Source organism: Neofelis nebulosa, chromosome 4, assembly GCF_028018385.1.
Source record: "Neofelis nebulosa isolate mNeoNeb1 chromosome 4, mNeoNeb1.pri, whole genome shotgun sequence".
NCBI classification, from domain to species: Eukaryota; Metazoa; Chordata; class Mammalia; order Carnivora; family Felidae; genus Neofelis; species Neofelis nebulosa.
Window position 1 is genome coordinate 43,180,194 of NC_080785.1, and position 12,607 is coordinate 43,192,800.

Consider the following 12,607-nt stretch of genomic DNA (forward strand, 5'->3'; position numbering starts at 1 on the left):
GACTCCGCCGCCAGCCAGCCCTTTCTGGCTCAAGCACCCACAGGGATTCAGGTTCCTGGAAGAGCGACTCCAAACGCTTCAGGACGTCATAGTGGAAAGAGAAAGAGAACAGCCAGAGCAGGGCTCAAAATCTGACTCTGCCACTTTCTCACGCTTGATGCTGGTCAGGTTACTTACTTTTTCTGAGCTTTGATGATCTCGGTAGTAAAATGGAGACAATGATATGTTCCAAGGAAGATTGTAAGAATTAAACGAGAATCTACGGAGCACACACAGTCTCACTCACGTCTGGCACACGTTATGCCCAGGAACTGGCAGCTGCTTCTCTTTGGGATCTTCCACCTTATGGGGCAGGGTGGGGGGCATCCCTTGATGGGTCCCTACATGAGCCTTCTCTTTGGTCATTTACTGTCTTTCTTTGTGGTCCTGGCTGTCACTGATCCTTAATGCTTGCTGAACACCTGCTGCGGGTAGACCCTTGTTGGATGCGGAGGATGCAGCCACCACTCAGTCCCGCTTCCTGCCCCTTATGTGCTCATGGCCAAATGAGAAGACAGAGAAAGAAGTCAAACACAGAGCAGCAACTTTGCAGGCAGAATGGTTACAAATGTGGCCTGGAGAAGTCAGGAGGAGGGGTCATACACTTCATGATTTGAGTAGTATCTAATCTCCTTTCCTGTTCTGGCAAGACTATGGTTCTCCTCCCCGTGAAGAAGACCCAGGGGCTGGAGTTAAGAGCAAGAGTTGCTCTGATGGGCTCCATCGCCTGGACTCAAGTCCTGAAAGACACTGTCTGAGGGGAAGCCAGAATCAAGAACTAAGACGACTGTCAGTCCTGAGCCATGTTCCCAAGGAGGTGCCGAGAGCCTGAGGCAAGGATTCAGTGCGTTTGATTTATTGAGGAGGTCTTCTCCAGACGAGGGAGTGAGGGACGAAGGGCAAGGCAGGGATGTGGTCTCAGCTGGTGTCTAACTTCAACTTTCCCAGGGGGAGCTCTGGAGAAAGAATTGTCACTCGGAGTTGACTCCACAATAAGACGAGAAGGCCAGACTTTTATACTGTGTCCATCAGTCATGAGTTGGGTTTTGAAGAGGGGTTGGGTGCCCCTGAGTGGGGTGGTTCCTGCTGGGCTAAAGATAATTTGGGAGGAAGTGGGCAGCTCCGAGCCTTCAGCACCCCACAACCACAGATTCTGGAAGATAGATGCACTGGCCCACTGTGCTGTCCAGTTAGAGGTTTCAGCCCAAGGAGGCTGGACAAAGGCAGAACCTGGTAGGGACAGCCACATGGAAACTGAATATAGAAGGTTCTGGAATTGCAGAAAAAGAGGACTTGAAATGTTGGACAGTATGTGAGAGAGAGTGTGAGAGAGAATACTAACTCTAGCAGCTTTTACTGAGCTTTCGTTGAATACCAGCTCTTGTGCCGTATCTTGTAAATAGGACCTCATTTAATCTTCCCCCAGACCCTACAAAGTACCCATCTTGTATGTGAGGAAACAAAGGCTCAGAGAGGTTAAGTCTGTTGCCCAAGTTCACCAGAGCCAGGGCCGGGAATTGAACCCAGATCCTCGTTACTCTCAACTGGCGTTCCTACACATCTTGCCGGGGCTTTGATCTTTCTTTAGCTGGTCCCAGGCTGTTTCCAGACGTGGTGTTTGCAGCCAGCACCCTTGAGGGATGACATCACAGCTTCCTCCCGGATACAAATGAGCCTGCTAGAAGGTGGTGGGTTCCCCAGGTCCACTGCCCCTTTCCTGGTGGCGGGGGGGGCATCTATCTAGACTCACATGCACAGCCCCTGCGGGCCTGGGGGCTCAGGGAACTGATCCGTTGCTCTGGATCCTGCTGTCGCCGGGAGTCACAAAGTCTCCGGTCCCTGACTCAGGAGGCTTCTCTCAGCACCCACGCAACTGTGGCAGGCTGCTTCATTACCTTACAGCTAGGGAAAATCTCAGCCCCTTCACAGCCCTTGGCATCTGGCATTATTCACTCCCACTTCCAGCCACCACAGCTTCCTTAGTGAGCCCACAAACGCACAGAAAATTTTTTACCTCAGACTCGTACACCCAAAATATCCCCTGGTCTCTCCATCTGTCTCGCTTCTTTCCACTGTCAAAGCCAAATGGCACCTCATTGCTATTTACTCGTATCAGGTGTCCTAATGGGATTCCAGGCCTCCCGCCTCAGTTTGGAGGTTCCCCCCAGCGGAGTCCACAAAACCCTTTGCCATTTGCCCCTCGGGCTGTTAATGGCCTCAGCTCGGAGATCTCTCACTGCAGCAAAACCTAACTTCTTTCTCTTCCCAAAGCTCTTTCGTGCTGTTCCTTCTTCTGCAATTATCCTTCATTGTCTTTGTCTGACTTGGTCTTTAAGATTTAGTTCCAGAGATACTTCCTCCAGAAAGCCTCCCCCATAGTCTAGCTCGCTCAGCTGGGTCTTTGTCCCCCACGGTGTTCCCCCCCCCCGCCCCCGCATGTCACACCGAACAGCATCAGCTGGTACCACAAATGCTGGCTGACTTGGCTGTGCTTCCAATATTGGGAGCTCCTTGGAGACAAGAACTGTATCTTGCTCATTCTGATATCAGTGCTTAGCAGGAGCGGTGCCCAGAAATATTTCTTTAAAAAAAAAAAAAATGAATGAATGCCCACCTTCTGCATAAATAACCTCCCCGAACACTTCTGACCCAAATGATCTCATTCCTCCAACCTCTTAACTCCTCCAAGCTCCCCCGGGACTGCTGTTAGGACAGTGTGTGTATGGGGATGAATCGGCATTTCCCACGTGCACCCCTTAGAGGGTCAAGACCGTATCTTCTCTTTGTTCAGACAGATCTTAGGTCACTGTGGAGTTTTTCTGGCTTTCAGTTTTATAGATATATCATTTTTAAATCCCTAAAAACCTAACCCAATGATAGCAAAAAGAGTCATGGAATATCTTCAATTTTATTCAGGTTAATGGGTGGATTTCTATCCAGCTCTGAGCACATGCTAATTCGTGTGTCTATTTCTAACGTAATAACTGAATCAATCTCCTAGGAGAAGAGTAGGGCATTCTTTCTCACTTCCCTCTGCCCGTTCACTATCTCTGAGCGGGTTTCAGGAAGTGAATTTAGTTAAGATTCGACAAATATTTATCAAGCATCCAATAACATTCCCACCCCCGGGCACCTGGCCGGTGTCCCAGGCAGTGTATTGGCAGCGAGCGCAGCTCTCTTGACTTATAGGTCGGAGACTGAGCAGATCCCCACTGCAGCATGGATGGGCAAGCTGCCAAGTTTGGTTGATTGGAAAGTCCAAAAAGATCATGAATAAACATATAGGCGGATGGATGGCTTTTTGACAGCTACACTTCAAATGCGGTTCGTGCTGCTCCTTCTCGACTCATCGGAGCACCCAGGAGCAGTCTGAATACTCAGCGGCTCAAGTCAGGGGAGGGCTCCCTCCAGGCAGCCACGGAGGGCAGGCGGGCTGTAAATAGTCATCCGGCAGAGCTGCTCCCGTGGAACGAGGCAGACGGGGCCTGGTGAGGAGACAGCCAGGCTTCCCCTCATCAAGCCACTGGAAATCCCTTTCAAATTTCAGTTTGGTTCCTTGCGAAAGAAAGCCAAACTTGTGCGCTCTTCTGTCCCTTCCAGAGGCAGGATGAAAAATAACGTGTTGAAGAGCTCAGCTCTTCTTCACCACCAGCCTGGTGGGGCCCTGTGCATTCTGTGGGCTGAGACCCACGATCTGCACGTGCCCGGTAAAATTTGGAGAAGGTGGTGGCTCAGGTAACAGCAGGAGTGTGGTTCGACTGGGTGGTCATAGCGTTCAAGTTGCAGTTTACCGGTGACCTAATTTTTCCCATTTGTAAATCGGAAGCAGTGAAACTTCGGGCGCCTGGGTGGCTCAGTCGGTTAAGCGTCCAACTTCAACTCAGGTCATGATCTCACCGTCCATGAGTTCGAGCCCCACGTCGGGCTCTGTGCTGACTGCTCAGAGCCTGGAGCCTGCTTCGGATTCTGTGTCTCCCTCTCTCTCTGCCCCTCCCCCGCTCATGCGCACACGCGCTCTCTCTCTCTCTCTCTCTCTGTCAAAAATAAACATTAAAAAAAAAAAAAGCAGTGAAACTTCCTCTCTGAATCACGCTTTGGCCACATGATGGATTCTACCCCTCTTGAAACTGCTACTCTTTTTGACATACCCCTCAAACCTGTGTGTACCTTTCCCAATATACTCCCCAGTCCCAAGAAGAGGCGTACTGGCCTGTAATCTGTGTTCCTGGGAGACTATTTTGCCAAACAGGGTGAGTACCTGGTCCCATTCATCTCTGTATGATGGAGAGATGTTCTTTCTCGCTTCTCACTCCTAACCAGCTGGAGATAACTTCTCTTTGCCTACTCATATTTTCCCTTTCCCCTACCCCCTGAAAAGAGTTTAGCCTTTACTGGCCAAGTTATCGAATGCTTGTGATAACACTGGAAACATGGGTAGAAAGAAACAGGTCCCGAGCTGTAGCAGGAAACTGGGCACCGGGTAGACTTTAGACAGAATTTGACAACTGAGATGTTCTAGGGCATCTACCTACTAGCTGCTAGAAAAGAAAGAAAAGAGATTTTGAAAGGGTTGGAGGAGGTATAGATGTGTTCCTCATTAATATTCCTTAATTCTTTTTGTAAGCAAAAAATTATAGTCTGGTTTTAATTAATTTTAAACTGTGTGTTTTAAAACGTCTTGGTACACGAAATGAACCATCTAAAGCCCCCAAATGTATTGGGGTTTCACCCATATCTTCATCACCGAGGACAGTATCTGACACACACCCATATTTCAAATGGTGGTTGGAATGACTGCCTGAGCACAGTGGCGGGGGAGGGGGAGAAAATGCTCTACTGCATCTCTCGTCAGAGCCACCCCATCCCCATCCTCCCTCGCAGACGGTGATGCCCAAATGAAGAGAGCTGTGTAGAAAGGTACAGAAATTTGGGGGGCTATGCTCAATTTAACGATAGATCACTCTAAGGGTGTGTTTTCAGCCCTCAATAATTCCCTGGAGCTGTCCTATTACATGATAGTGGCCTCTCTGGCCACACGGTTCATCTAAATGAAAACAATCAGGTACTCTCTTTTTGGAGCTTGGGATGGAGACTAAGGCATTGGTCTCAGCTTGGGCTGGTTAGCTCAGACAAATCAGTGAAATCCATCTGTAGAGAGAGAAGGAAAGAATGGAGAAATGAAAGAGGGGCCAACAAAGAGGTCTGTGTACCCAGGGCACTCTGAAGTTGCTTTCCAATAAAAGTCGATTGTGGCCGAAGCTAGTTTGACACCATAAGAAAGTAGAAAGACAATCTACAGAATAGAAAAAGTATTTGCAAATTATATGTCTGATAATATTTGCAAAGCATATGTCTGATAAGAGACTTGTATCTAGAATATATATATAGAAAACTTACAACTCAACAATTTTTTTTAAAAACCCGTGACTCGGGGCACCTGGGTAGTTCAGTCAGTTAAGTGACCAACTATTGGTTTTGGCTCGAGTCATGATCTCAAGGTTCAAGCCCTGCTGACAGAATGGAGCCCTGCTTGGAATTCTCTCTCTGATTCTCTCTGCCCTTCACCCACTCGTTCGTCTGTTCTCTCTCTCTCTCTCTCTCTCTAGTAAATAAATAAATAAACCAACAAACAAACCCCATGACTTAATTTAAAAAATGAGCAAAGGATCTGAATAGATATTTCTCCAAAGATACGCAAACGGCCAACAAGCATATGAAAACATGCTCCACATCATTAGACATCAAGGAAATGAAAATTGAAACTACCATGAGATACTACTTCACACCCACTAGAGTGACTAAAATAAAAAAGACAATTGTTGGCAAGGATGTGGAGAAATGGGACCTCATACACCACCGTTAGGAATATAAAATGCTGCAACCACTTTGGAAAACAGCGTGACAGTTCTTGGAAAGGTTAAACATAGTTCCCATTTGAACCAACTGAAAACTACATCCCCATAAAAACTTGTCCACAAATGTTGACAGCAGCATTATTCATAATAGCCAAAAGGAGAAACAACCTAGAAGTCCATCAACTGACAGATAAATAAAATGCTGTGTCTCTATACAGAAAAATTTGTCCATTAAAAAGGAATGAAGTACAGATACATGGTACCACATGAATGAACCTTGGACACAGATGGCTGAGCTAAAGAAGCCAGGCCCAAAGCGCCATAAATTGTGCGGCTCCATTTAAAGGAAATGTCCAGAATAGGCCAATTCAGAGACAGAGAGCAGATCTGTGGTTGCCTAGAGCTGGGGGTGGGAGAAGGGGGAATGAGGAATGACTTTTTTTTTTTTTTTAAATAAATCATTCGTTGAGCACTTAAATGTGCTGGGTACCATATTGGATACTCTGCCCACACAAGCTCCAGTCTTAACCTTCCTACAGGGTCACTATCCCCATCTCCCAGTGAAGGTGTGAGGCCCATAGGAGTAAATCCCAGGCTGGTGAATGTGAATCTGGGAGCTGACCCCAAGCCTGGCTCCATCTGCCACACTCTGTCCACCTGCAAGTTATTGCAAATGACCTTTCCTTTGACAAGGACTTTTGGTCGTCTACCTCCTTTGCTCCAGCCCATACTGACATTTCTGCCGGAAAGTTCACTTCTTCACGTTATTATTTCAATTGGGCAGTTAAAACTTGACTAAAGAATCCAAGGCATAGAAAACTCAGAAAAAAGCAAAATTCTTCTCAAAAGGATATGGAAGACGTGAATAAAGTGAAAGACCAGCAAAAGATTGAATATGGTAAGGTTAGCAATTCCCCCCAATTAATCCATATCATACACTTAATGTAATTAGAATAAATATTCTTATGGAAGATCAAAAACAAGTCTCAACAATCCTAAAATTTATCCCAAAAAGCATCATTGGAATAGCTAGAATTTTTTTTAAAAACAGAATGATGAGAGGCTCTTGTTCTACATAATATTAAACAGTATTACGGGGCGCCTGGGTGGCGCAGTCGGTTAAGCGTCCGACTTCAGCCAGGTCACGATCTCGCGGTCCGTGAGTTCGAGCCCCGCGTCAGGCTCTGGGCTGATGGCTCGGAGCCTGGAGCCTGTTTCCGATTCTGTGTCTCCCTCTCTCTCTGCCCCTCCCCCATTCATGCTCTGTCTCTCTCTGTCCCAAAAATAAATAAAAAACGTTGAAAAAAAAATTAAAAAAAAAAAACAACAGTATTATAACACCATGCTAAAGATGTGAGAAAGTAGGGGTACAGAATTTGATACAAACTCCACAGAAAGAAATAGATACCAAAGAATACTCAAATTACACAAGAATTAAACATTTGACAAATGTGGCATTTAAATTACTGAAGAAGGAGACGTTTGTTTAATAATTTAGGCTAGGATTACCGGCTCGTTTGAGGATGAAAACTGAACTTGGGTTCTCACTAAATAAAACTTTAAAACTTCTGTACATTAACAACACTATAAACGAAATTTAAAGACAACCTTCAGATTGGGAGAATTTTGCAACAAATAGGATACATGATTGATAGTTTTGATCTATCAATGAGGAAATGCTAATATCTTTCAATAGACAAAGGACACATATAATTGAAAAAGTATTAAATATAAATAGCCAATACACCTGTAAAAGAAAGTTCAATATCTATAATAATTGAGGAAGTTCACGTAAGAACAATAAAAAGATAATGACTCAACTGTGAAATGATAGTTTCTTATTCATGTTTTTCATTAGAATAGCAAATTTTGACAAGTTTTAGGAAAAAAACATTTTCACTGCTATTGGGGATATAAATCCATGAAAATATTTTGGAGCCAATTTGAAAATGTACATAAAAGCCTTAAAAATATCTATTCATTTTGATCCAATAATTGTAATGTACTAGGATTTTTTCCTTTAAAAATTGGGGGAAAAAAAGGGACCTCATTGGGAAAATTGGGAAAAAAACTATAGGGACCCGATACGGGATGAGTAAAACACATTAGGGTATAATCATTCTATAAACTATTTTTCAGCCTTTAAAAATGATGTAGAACAGAACTGGCAAAATGTGCCAAGGTATAGGCCTTCTGCAGGAGGCTGCCCAGAGGGCTATATCAAGAGGGATTCTGAAGTTTTATCTGGGTCGGAGCGCTGTCATAATTGACGGGTTACTTTCCATCCCTGTGGTAGGACCCATAAAGATATGGAAAGGTGCTCTATCTTTATCAAAATTATAAGAACATACACATTAACAAAGACACAAAGACCCTTCGATGCAGTAAGAGGGGCACTTCACTCCTGTGGTATCCTTCTCCCAAATCTATGCATGAGAAAGTCATGAGACAAACCCACACTGAGGGACATCCTACAAAATATCTGATCGGTACTCATCAAAAGTGCCAAGGTCATGAAAAACAAGGAAAGACTGGGAACTTTTCACAGATTTGAGATGATTATAGAAACACGAAGACCGAATGCACATGGTGTTCTGATGTGATCCTGGAGCAGAAAAAGAATGTTAATGAGCAAAATGGTGAGCTCCAAATAAGATCTGTGGTTAATAGTATGGCACCAACGTGAATTTCTTAGTTTCAGCAAATGTACCGTGGCTATGTAAGATGTTAACACTATGGGAAGCTAGATGCAGTGCACGTGTGAATGCTCTGTAATATTTTGCCACTTTTCTATAAATCTAAAATTACTATAAAATTTAAAAAAAAATTTTGATGGTGGGAATGCATAAAACTGAATCGATAGTTAAGTGAATAGTTAAGCTGCTATAAAGCTATTTGCACGGTTTTTTCTCTGATAATCAATAAAGCAGTCAGATTGAACAATGACAAAATAGACATGTCAATAGAAAAATGCCAATAGATGTTAGTATAAGAGAGTGATAGATTTTTTTGTTTCCTGTATTTCTAAATTTCCTTCCGTGAATATATATATATGTATATACACGTGTGTATGTATATTATATACATAATATGTAATTTTGTCCTAATTATTTAAAAAAGTAAAGTAAAACAAAAAGTAAACATTATTTTATTTTTTATTTTTTTTTCAACGTTTTTTATTTATTTTTGGGACAGAGAGAGACAGAGCATGAACGGGGGAGGGGCAGAGAGAGAGGGAGACACAGAATCGGAAGCAGGCTCCAGGCTCCGAGCCATCAGCCCAGAGCCTGACGCGGGGCTCGAACTCTCGGACCGCGAGATCGTGACCTGGCTGAAGTCGGACGCTTAACCGACTGCGCCACCCAGGCGCCCCTAAACATTATTTTAAAAATCGTATGGGAGGGGTGCCTGGCTGGCTCAGTCGGTAAAACACGTGACTCTTGATCTCAGGGTCGTGACTTCAAGCCCCACACTGGGCATACAGCTTACTTAAAAAATCACATGGTAAAAAAGTGACTTAGGCTCCAGTTTGGGATGGGAGAAAGCCTTGAGACCAGAAGATAGAACCCACTGTAATCCTGTCGAGAGCTGAAATGAAACGAAACCAGTGCTGGAGAGAAAGTCCAGAGCTTTCCAGGAAAAGTGCAACGTTGGAATGCAAAGTGGGTTCAGGCTCTGACACCACAGGGGGACACAAAGGCCTTCAGAACTTTTGGCAGTAAGCACACTCCCCATGTGAGCAAGAAAAGCATCTCAGCTGGGTCAGCCACCTCCCGGTGTCCTCTCTGCAGACAGCCAGGAGACGGGACAAGTCCTCCAGGCTCAGATGGCCTGTTGCCAATCATTGAATCAGGAACAGCAGAACGTGGTCGGGCTGCTCAGAGTGAGCAAGGCAAATGGGAAGTGGGCGGTGGGTGGGGCAAGACGGCGGGCTGCCTCCCCGGGGACAGGTCCCATGGTGAAGGTCAGCACACAGTGGCACAGCAGCAGGTGTAAGATGCAGTGGAAGGCTCAGTGGGGAGTTGAAAGCAACTGGACTGTGAAAGGCAAACTCAATTGGCAAAGTACAGACAGGTAAGTTTCCCTCCTTCGCCTTCCAATGGTCTTGATGAGGTCACAGGACAGAGGGGAAGCTTTACACAACCAGTGGATCTGCTACCTTCCATCGGCCAGAGGACACAGGGATTCAGTTTCCTGGCAGTCACCCAGAAACTCACAGCAAGGGGATTCAGCAAAACGTAGCTGTTCACTCTTGGTGAAAGTGAGACTGAGTCATTGCTTCGCTCATTTGACACATTCATTCTTGAAACCAGTGTTTATTGAGCACCTTTTATGTACCAGATTACAAGCATCCCAAAGCACCCTTCGTAGGCAAGCTAAGAAGGAGAAAGCACACTAGAGGGAGGGGTCTGGAAGAAAAGGAGCTCTGAGGAGAACAGTCGAAAGTGTGCAGAGCTCTTGGCTGGGAGAGCCCCCCAGGCTAACGAGCAGCTTATTTAGTATGAGATGGCCTCAGGGCACCTGGGTGGCTCAGTCTGTTAAGCATCTGACTTTGGCTCAGGTCACAATCTCATGGCTCGTGGGTTCAAGCCCTGCATCAGCCTCTGTGCGGACAGCTCAGAGCCTGGAACCTGCTTTGGATTCTGTGTCTCCCTCTCTCTCTGCCCCTGTCCCGCTTGCATTCTCTCTCTCTCAAAAATAAACAAAAAATATTTAATATGAGATGGCCTCAGTTTTTCCAGATTCATTAACTTCACCCCTTAAAAGAAAAAAAAAAAACTATAGCAAAACAAGAGGTTGTTTCAGAGGCAAAAGGAAAATTCAGATGATATCACTATAGCTTCAGGAGCTGTCTCCAACTGCTATGGAACACGGCCTGAGGGCAAAGGTCAAATGACAGAATTGTTTGTAACTGTACTATTCAGGACTTCAAAGAGGATTTCAAAGGACTTTAGGTGTTAGAGCACCTGGAAGTCACAAGACCAGGAGTAAAGCTTTCTTCCTTCCCAAAGCCCCAGTTTTCTCTCCCATGGAATGGGGTGGCCATAGCGCCTCCCTCATGGGATTGAGGATGACAGAGATGATGTATAGGACTCATTCGGCACTAGCCTGCCACATATTAAAGCACAACAAATGTTAGATATTAATGTAATATTAAAGCACTAGGACATGTTGATGTGTTAAATTCCATCACATAAACTACAACTAATTTCACCAAATGAAAATCTGGCCATATTCCAGGTATGCAATTCTCACCTCATTAAAAATATGTAAGTTATTAAACACTTTCTTGAGTTTTTAGAAACTCATATTCACTTAGCATTGGTGTATTTATCCACCAGCTGGCAAACAGGATCAGCTCCCAAAGGCATATAAAAACCTGTTGGAGAAGAAACTGAACTCAAGTCCATTCTATCCACTGACTCATAATTTCCTTGTGACATGGGACACAGCCATCGTTATTGGACGTACTCTTTCCGGACTCCCTTCATCAGTGTCCTTTGGAAACACAGCCTGAGAGCCACTGGATTGGACAGAATTTTAAAAGTATTTGCTTGGATTTTAAAGAGAACCAGTTAGGATTCGTAATAAGGCCATGAAAATACCACCCCCTCACCCCCCCCCCCCCCCCGCTTTCTGCGAACCGTTCAGAGGATACAATAAATCAAAGAATTCCCAGAACTCAAGTAAAACAGTGCAAATGTTCAGGCTGATGATCTTGGCAGCATGCCCCAGATTCTGCTGTTTAGAGGCCCCATAATATATCTTATCAAGTGATGGGACACTTTAGAGAGTGAAAGGAGCCCTATTTTTTTTTAATGTTTATTTTTCAGAGACAGAGACAGAGAAGGCACAAGTGGGGGAGGGGCAGAGAGCAAGGGAGACACAGAATCTGAAGCAGGCTCCAGGCTCTGAGCTGTCAGCACAGAGCCCGATGCGGGGCTCGAACCATGAGATCATGGCCTAAGCCAAAGTTGGACGCTTAACCAACTAAGCCACCCAGGCGCCCCAAAAGGAGTCCTATTAACAATCATTCCAGAACAACAGATATGCACACAACTTGTCCTGGGCAAATCAGGACACGTGGTCACCTCCTCCCTGGGCAGTTGAGCTCCTCGGATTTTTGGCAGCAGGGATGCACCTGCTCATCCAGCTTTCTCCATGAAGCTGGTGGCAGACAGAAGGGGGTGGGGATGGGGGAAAGGTCCACACACATGAGGGCAGCTCAGAGGCTGGAAATGCTAGAACAGATCAATAATCACCCAGCCCTTACTTCAACAGAAGAAACTGACTCTTCAGAACGAGCACTGTATTTTCCAAAAGAAACCAGAGTTTGGGGTAAATGTCAGAGGAGGCCTCCAAAGCCTTCCTCCCATAATTACCAAAATGACTGAATCCAGTTCACGAACCAGTCCCTAAATGGTGTTCCCTGCTAGGTGTGGTAGCCAGGGGTTAGGGACCCGAAAGAAAACAAGGTGCCACGTAGAGGAGAGATGAAGCTTTCTGCCCATATGTGCAGATCAGAGTGACTGTTCCCAGACCAGGGGCAGCAGACAGGCAACAGTACTGGGAGCACTGAGGGGTGGGGGGCGGGGAGGACTCCCTCTGGGGAGACCACACCTGGGCTAAGCCTGCAAGGCAGACAATGAGGGAGCGCGCGAGGCAGAGAGAAGGAGATTTACAGGCTCAAGGACACAGTGAGGCATGATTTG

The 12,607-nt window shown here is 45.4% G+C and overlaps 1 protein-coding gene across 2 annotated transcripts in view; it reads right to left on the reverse strand.

Moving 5' to 3' along the window:
• Positions 1 to 12,607, reverse strand: part of EEPD1 (endonuclease/exonuclease/phosphatase family domain containing 1) — a 205,027-nt gene that overhangs the window by 189,502 nt on the left and 2,918 nt on the right. The gene's annotated exons all lie outside the window — the stretch shown is intronic.